This window comes from Streptopelia decaocto (assembly GCF_964273445.1).
Source record: "Streptopelia decaocto genome assembly, chromosome: 1".
NCBI classification, from domain to species: Eukaryota; Metazoa; Chordata; class Aves; order Columbiformes; family Columbidae; genus Streptopelia; species Streptopelia decaocto.
In genome coordinates, this window is record NC_138663.1 from 127,792,360 (window position 1) to 127,800,589 (window position 8,230).

Consider the following 8,230-nt stretch of genomic DNA (forward strand, 5'->3'; position numbering starts at 1 on the left):
GCACTGGGGCCATTCCAGCAGATAAAAGCAAGTGTTGTGCCAGTATTTATGTATTACTTTTTTTTTTTTAACCACTTAATTCAATTCAATAACTTTATATGCCAACTTCTAACTCTGAGGTACCTGGCCTTGGAAACTCAACTCCAGAATTGGGAGCCTGTGCTTTCCCATCAATACACGGACTTTGTCAGGTATCTCAAAATGGGGTTGTCGAGGGTTTACATTGCAGGGTGACAATAAAACCCTGGCAGATGTATTGTTAACCCTCTCTCCCCACTACTTCCCCCTTTTTGCCCCTCCCTCTCCCCCCTTCCCACTCAGGACAGGCGATTGGGAGGGAAAGAAGGACAGAGAGAAGAGAGTTGGAAAAATTAACAATGTTTTACTAATGCTACTAATAAGAATAGAGAAAATAATACAAAATATACAAAACCAATCTTGAAAGTCTCAGCAACTGCAGAGCCGGCACCCAAAGTCCTGGATTAGACTCTGCAGCCAACCGGAGCTGGATTCAGTCTGTCACTAGGCCTCAGTTCTCAGGGACGACCAGCAAGGTCCTCTCCTAATGTCGGCCATAAGCAGAAGGGAAAAGGGAAAGGAAAAAAGGGACGAGATCCTCGTGATGTCCCACTTTTATATTAAGTATTCATGTGAATGGAATGTTATACACCGTTGGTCAGTTTCTTGGTCACCGGTTTCTCGTTGCCCCTCTCGTGAGATGTCCATCTGTCCTTATCAATAAGTTTGCATTCCATTGCTATGTTTACCAAAACATGTGTCTGGTTCTCCAGGAAAATGCAGTTAATATGAAGGCTTTAGCTGACAGGCACATCCACTAAAAGAGAAACTTGTTTTTAACAAAACCAGGACAGGGGTCTATGCACTTTTCTGCTACTAATGCATTTTCATTCATTCAGGATTGATGGCTATAATTTTCTTTTCAAGGTATGTTTTACAGTTGTTCCTCAGAAGAAATAAGAAAAGCTGTTCTAAAAAACATGTCAGTGACCACAGCTACTGCTGCCCACTTATGTGCTGGCCTGGGGCTACGGCACAAAGTGAAATATTTTCTGTTTCCTTTTGGGTAATAGGGCCAGATCCATCAGCCCAAGAGAGGTGAGACTGACACAGTTCCATGTTCCCAGGTCCAGCTGAAGCGAGGTTGAGTATGTATTCCCAGTCCAACATGCCAACTCTTCCTGGGGTCTTGCCACGAGAGATGCACAATTTGCTCTCCCTGCCTCCCACCCCTGCCTCCCAGGGTACATCAGCCCCTTGCCAGCTAGTCCAGCTTGATGGTTACTGGTGCTCACACACTCACAGTCACACTCTCCCTGGCACTACTGACTTAAGGGCTTCTGACACATGGTCCATTCGAGTGGACGGCACTTGTCACTCACTTGGGTCTCTCCAGCTGCTGGCACCAGGCACATGGTGCCTGTGGTCCCAGCCCAGCTTCTGGCACCCACATGTTCACTCACTCCAGTTGCTGGAGGGCCCCTATGACGTGAGGACCCATTCCAGTTGCTGACACTTAAATTGACTCACTCCTGTCTCTCCAGTCACTGTCACTCAGGCACACAGGCTCTCCAACCCACGGCTTGACTAAAGGCTGTCACTGAGAGCCCCATACACCCAAAATAGACACTCCGTCACTGAGAAAAAGTTTTAAAGGAATTTATTAGGAAGATAGGAATGGGCTGTGCTAAGCAGGTGCAGGGCATGTCAGACAGGCATATCAACCAGCAAAGCCTTATCCCTCTATTTTCCCAAACATTTCCCTTCTCAGATCACCTAGATCCTTCCTGTTCTTTGCCTTTGATTCTTCCCCTGAACATCCATAAGAAGTCCAATCCCATAATGTGTCCTGTATCCATAGGCTGCAACACCCCTCAGTCGTGAAGTTGCTGTGGTGTTGACCTATCTTGATGGGCTTCATGCTTGCACCCTAGGGCTGAGGCTTTCCCGGGTCAGCTTTGGGAGGGGCTTTCTCTTCCTCAGAGTCCTTAATTTAGGTTCCTTCTCTGCCATTGTGTCCCTGTGCTCCTCTGGACTTGTGGAGATGGGCCTTTGATGGGCTGATGTATCTTGTGATGGGTGTGGGAGGAGCCAGGGCACACCTATGCCATTGTCTCTCAGCACTCCTTTGTGGGTGTGTAGAGAAGCTTTCACCACCTAATCTCACAGTTGAAGTCTTTCTCAGACTGGTTATGGAGGTTTTAAACCTGGTTTCCCTGGAGAGTGGTATGAAGTGGGAACTTTGCCTTTCGAGTGTGGTAATTATTATTGTTTCATATGTAACGCATAAACATTTAAGGGATCAGAACCTGCAGGCTACCCCTTCCCTAGGCAAATGATTTAACCAGTAAGCTATAGCCATCGGCTTTCTCTTGCTCTCACTCCTTTTGACATTACATAACTTGGGTTTCTTTCTGAACAGTGCCACAACTGCAAAATGAGTGGAGGGTGCCTTGCATCTCAGCTGTATGATTAAAGATGTAACTTTGAACACCAAGGCGTCAGGATGCCTTTTTACAAAAGGCAAGCCACATCCCCACACCTTGTTCCCTTGCCTGCCTTTGCAGGGCTTTGCTGAGTGCTAGACCTACTGTGAGTGTCCTGGATCAGGCCTCATAGGTGCTATCAACACCTTCCAGGTTTTTGGGGGAACTCAAGTGAGAGCTTTTATGCTTCTGTCCGCTCTTTAGGAATATTAGCATTTATGCTTGGAGTTGCAGTGCAGCAGGTCATGGGGTTGTGGGATGCATGGGACTTCCTGGGCACACGCTGTGACCCTGCTGACCAGCCCATCTCGGAACAACTAAATTTGTTACAAGGTACGTGGCAACTAGCAATCGATGTGTGGTACAGCTGCATCCCCTCTATGCCATCTATTTCAAATATCTTTAATGCCGTGGCTCCAGTGAAACCACCACATTGTGCCAGTATCCTGGACAAATACTGAAAATCCTATCTGATAAGACTGGGTTTTCAGGTAGAAAATGGACCTGGCTGTGACAACCCAAAGATATGTAAACCTTAGCTTGGGTGCTTGTTAGACAACTGTGTGCTCAGGACTATCTGGGAAAATAGGAAGGAAAATTTTAAGTGTATAATAAACTTTGACAGTACATGTGTGCTTTCAGTCTCAAGTTGCTGCTGAATTAGAGGTTTTTAGGTTGCAGTTCTAAATGTTAGGAACCAAAAGTTTTCCAAAGTCTTGTTTTGGATCTGGCCTTAAGTAGGATGATCTAGGTAATTATAGACCTGTAGAAGAGTTGTGTCAATAACAAATTAAAGAAAAATAATGTAATTAATGCAAATCAACATGGGTTTGCAGATTCTGTCATATTGGTTTCTAATTGTATCAAAAAGATACTAAGTGTGGTTTCTAAAGGCGGTACATTCAGACATGTGAGGCACATGGCTTGAGCACACAACACTAAATCAAAGAAATGCAATGATACAGACCATCCACTCGCCCGTTGAAACATTAGCTTAGGATGTCTCAAAATAAAATTTTAAATGAGGAATTGTAATTGCACATTTTCAGCAAGATCTTTTTTAGGTCATTTCTTGGCCGCATACAACTAAATATTTGTTGGTATCTTTGAAGGAAACATTCAGTCATCACAGATACTTGCAAATGACACAAAGATTGAGGGAATAGCTAATGATGTAGGTGATAGAGTGGGATATCCACCAAAGAGGAGCTCCCCATACAATGCTATGTCAAAAGAACTAACAGCACGATCCCTGTAAGGATAAACAAAGAAATACTAACCAAGAGTGATGAAGCTGTAGTATTTCTGCTTGCATGCTTCTAGCAACTGTGTCTGGGATGCTCTCTTCAGATCAGGTGTTAGGTCAAGAATATAGCAAAACATCAGTCTGTTGAACTTCCAAAGAGAATGTTAAAGAGTGCTTTGATCATAGTCTGTTGTTTCCTCTGTTCAGAAATGCCTTAAGAAGGCCCTTACATCTAGCTTGTCAGTACTAGGAAGTTAAGTTAGATGAAATTAAGGGCAGGGTGAGGTCCCTTCCAAAGCATTTTCCAAAGCATTCTGTGATTCTTTTTCTAATAGTTCCACTGTAGTTCAGACAGGACGTAGTGTGGCAAGTGATGGGGCCTGTTTTATTAAGAAAGCTGGATTAGACAATCACAAAAATCCAGTTTGTGAACTCAAGCTCCCTGAAGGTATCTGTGCTCCTCACAATTTCTCTACAGCCAAAACCATAGAGGGCTTAACAACCGTTATCTCCTTGGCTATCTGTAGATATACAAGCAGAGATTGCCTCATTCCTATTCTGTGTATTTTTGCATATAGTGACACACAAAAGATTGTGAGCTAGGATGATTCACTTATGATTGTGTACCTATATAATAACTTCACAAAATGTTATTGCTGATGTGCACTTAGAATTTTACTTAAATGAAAATATCAGGTTCCCTCTGAAAGTGTGAACAAAGGTATGCCATGATTTTTAGTGTCTAAAAAAGAATCAGGAGCAGCACAGAAATGTATACAGAGAAGTGAATGCTATAGAAAGATGCTGTCCTCTTGGCTTTTTTCTGGTGCTGAATTTATATTGCAGAACTCAAGGTTCACTGGAATCAGACGTCAAATTTATCCATTAAGTATTCAAAACATTTGTTGGTTAAGAATGAAAGCAGTTTACATATCCATATCACCCACTCCTGACGTTAATGGGAAATAAAAGCTCTGTATTATTGTGCTATCAAATATAGCCAGGCAGCTCAGAAGAAACAACATATACAGAGAGTGCATATATTTCAGCAGTGTCTTGCTGTGAAGCTATCAACGATTAATAAGAGATTCCAGTGTAACAAAGCAAACAAGGAAAAGTTTTAGTTAGTAGCTATTCTAAGAGACTCACTAAATGCTATGATTTGATGATGTGTCACCTAATAGCTTCTGTAATGTGGTGGTCTCAGTACTAAATCAAGAGAGCAGTGTTTAATGGCTGAATCTAGTATGACATCCAGAAAGCTGCTGAAATCACTGTTTCTATGGAAATTTGTACAAGGGAAATCCAAGGAGCTGAATGGATGTGCAGAAGTACGCATGAAGGGAAGTATTTTCATGCAGCATAGCAGGTTGTCAGGGATGTTGCTGAGATGGGTCATTCTGAGTGAGGTGCTGGTGTAAATCAATCCCGATGCTGGTAACTTATTAAAAAGCTGGCTCTACTCTGCTTATCAACAGAGGAATTGACCACAAAAGACTGATATTGGAAGATGAAAGGAGCCAGGGAGGAATGAAGTAGTTGAAAAGAGGCAGCAGCTGCTACAGCATGAGTAAAAAGTGATTTTGTTTGTTTCTCTATTGTTCAACTGAATTTGTTCATGATCCCATTGCTTAGGGAACTTCTCCAAACAGAGTTGCAGTACCACTAATATCAAACAGCGTTGTAGCATGCCATTCTTCCAATTCAGTCTGGGACTAAACTATCCAGGGTAGGTATGGGAAATGTGGTCATCCAGTACGAAGGTTGTCAAGTGCCTGAGGGAGATAAGGTTGAAGTCTACCAGTATGCTGTTTTCCAGGGGACAAAGAATCCCTGCTGGGCTGTGGCTTGAAGAGATCTGGCTAATTGCATAGGAATGTACCCACTGTTTGAAGGTGAAATGGGGCTAACTGCAGTGTGCTGTCTCCAAGAACTCACTAAAATGAAAGACAACATCCCAACATTAACTATTAAGCCAGCTCAGATGTTGTAATACTCAGATCAAAGGTCTACAGAGATCTGGAACATCTATTCAGGGCTCGGGCATTCATCATGCGTGCATATATACAAATGACAGCTCACATTAAGTGAAAAAGAACCGTACAGTGAGTTTGAGTGTATGAAAATTTCAAAGCAACTATAAATCCAACATTACATGCAAAACAATGGTGCTTCCTTGTATTGAAAATCTTTCCTTCCTTTGTTGTGAGTCAAAAGTTTTGCTAAACTGATGTATGCCAAATTTATTTGCAAAAGCTGGAGTAGAATAAAAAAAAACCCTAGGAGTAGCTAACAATAGTGACGCATAAGGGATTGTACTGCTCCCAAAGTTAAACATATGAGATAATATCAACATTGTCTCAGGAAACTCTGGATCAGACTCCTGGCCAATTAAGTTACAGAAAGGCAAGGCAGCAGGATTTCACTTGAAATTTTGAGGGTTATCAGGAAAAACGGTTAAGGAAGGGAGACAAAAAATAGCTTTGTGTGCACCTTTTCGGAGTCTTAATTCAACCCAAACAAACCTTCATGGATTATACCCTATGGATACATAACAATGGTGAGGCAGGTCCCCAGCTGGTGCAAAGTATTACAGCTCCATCTGAGCTTTCTGGAACTACATGTATTTCTTGAGGCTGAAGTTGTGGCCTTAATGAGAGTTTCTACATTGCCTGCAAGTATGCACAAAAGCAGTGGGATATCAGATCACTGTGTGCTGAAGGAGAGCGGCACTGTGCGCTGTTATGTATGTACACTATATAGTATAACAGGGTCATAGCTCTTAATAGTGGCTTTTAGCTAGTACTGCAAAATAGTTAACTCATGATGTATCAGGTCAGAGGGACACCAGGGCACTGTTTGCAGTGGGTGTGTATTTTTTTTAAAGCAATGTTGAATAAAAATAAACTTCTATGTGAAAAGTGTTTTTAAATAACATTGAATACCTCTGAATAGAACACTTAAAAACAGACTGCCTGCCTAGGGATTTTCTCCTTGCTTAATTCCACTTTAACTATATTAACAGAGCGACTACAACTGTTCAAAAACAACCCAAATGTTTCAACACATCTTTTATCATAGCAAACATGCTGTTTTGCTTTTTCACTCAGAAATTATTGATCGATTTTTATTCACGCTTTTGAAAAAAGTTTATCTTGCCTGTAGAGAAGTTCAGTCTGAAAGGCAAAATTATGAGGAATCTACAGGCAACTGGAAAATACCTGCTAGAATGCAAATGGTTTGTACCATTTTACCGTAGGCATCTCTGTGCACCCTGCCTTCAGTAGCGGGACACACCTAGTGCAGCTCCCTTCTGGGGCCCAGCTTAGTGTTAGAAAATTAGAACTGTTTATGTTCTTTGGCAGATTCCAGATGAGAAGAAGCCGAAGACTACTCCCATCTCCCATGTGGATCATCAACATTTGCAGAATGCAAACTTTGGTTACAAACACCCGCCAAGCCTCTGAAAGAAAAACGCCTTAAGATGAACAACGTGCAAAGGGAAGCGGTGCTGGATTCTGGGAATGGTGAGTGCCGTGTCATAAGGTGCTTCTCTTTGGTGCTGAGCCACCAAAGAAAGCATGCTGCTGTTTAGCCAGCACAAGGCCTATGAATAAATCACTGGCTTATTTAGCTTTCTCAGAAAGTTCAGAAGTTTCAAAGACAGTAGATATGTACACATGTGGGGCCACTGTGGTCAGGACCGTTTAATTTCAGAGCAACATCAATTTTTTGAAAAAAGGATCTTCTTTAGCTATATTTCTAGTTGGCTGTCCCTTTCCTTCCAAAAAACTTACCTCCCCTTCCAATATCTTGTTGGCATTAAAAGTTAACACCCCACAACTCAGCTGTCCGTTGTTAACTGCCAGAACACCTCCTCTTCATCTAAAATTATATCCCCTCGTTATCTAAAATTACAGTAATTAGTCGCAGTGCCCATGCTGGAAATGGAAACCCCAGGGAAACTCAGAATTGGAACAGGCTACATGCATTTCCCAAGGTACACATTTGGTTAACTTGAGGAGGATAGATTATCAGGCTGGACATTTTTAAGTGCTTACTAAAGAAGCTGTAAGCCGGGACGGGGCCACGGCAGAGGCCACTGCACGGCCCGGGGGGAGCCGGGGGCTACGCGTCGCTCTGGGCTCGGCGCCTCAAGTAGTTGCAGAGAAGCGTGCCGGGATGCCCGTGGGCCGAGGAGAGGTCCGGCAGCCCCCCGGCGGCAACCCCCCAGCGGCACCTGCCAGCCGAAACTCGCCTTTGCCGGAGGGAGGGAAGCAGTTTCGGGAAGCCGTGCCCCCTCCGCTTGCCTCCCGGTAGCGGCGCCCTCCGTCCCAACCCCGCCGCGCTGTCCGCGCCTGCCGCCGCGCCCGGACAGCCGCGGGGGCGGCCTTGCGAAGCGGCCCCCCCGGCCGCCGCCGGGGGAGGAGCGGAGCGGAGCCACACGGTGCGGTCGCTCGCCGCCAGCCCGGCCGGCTCT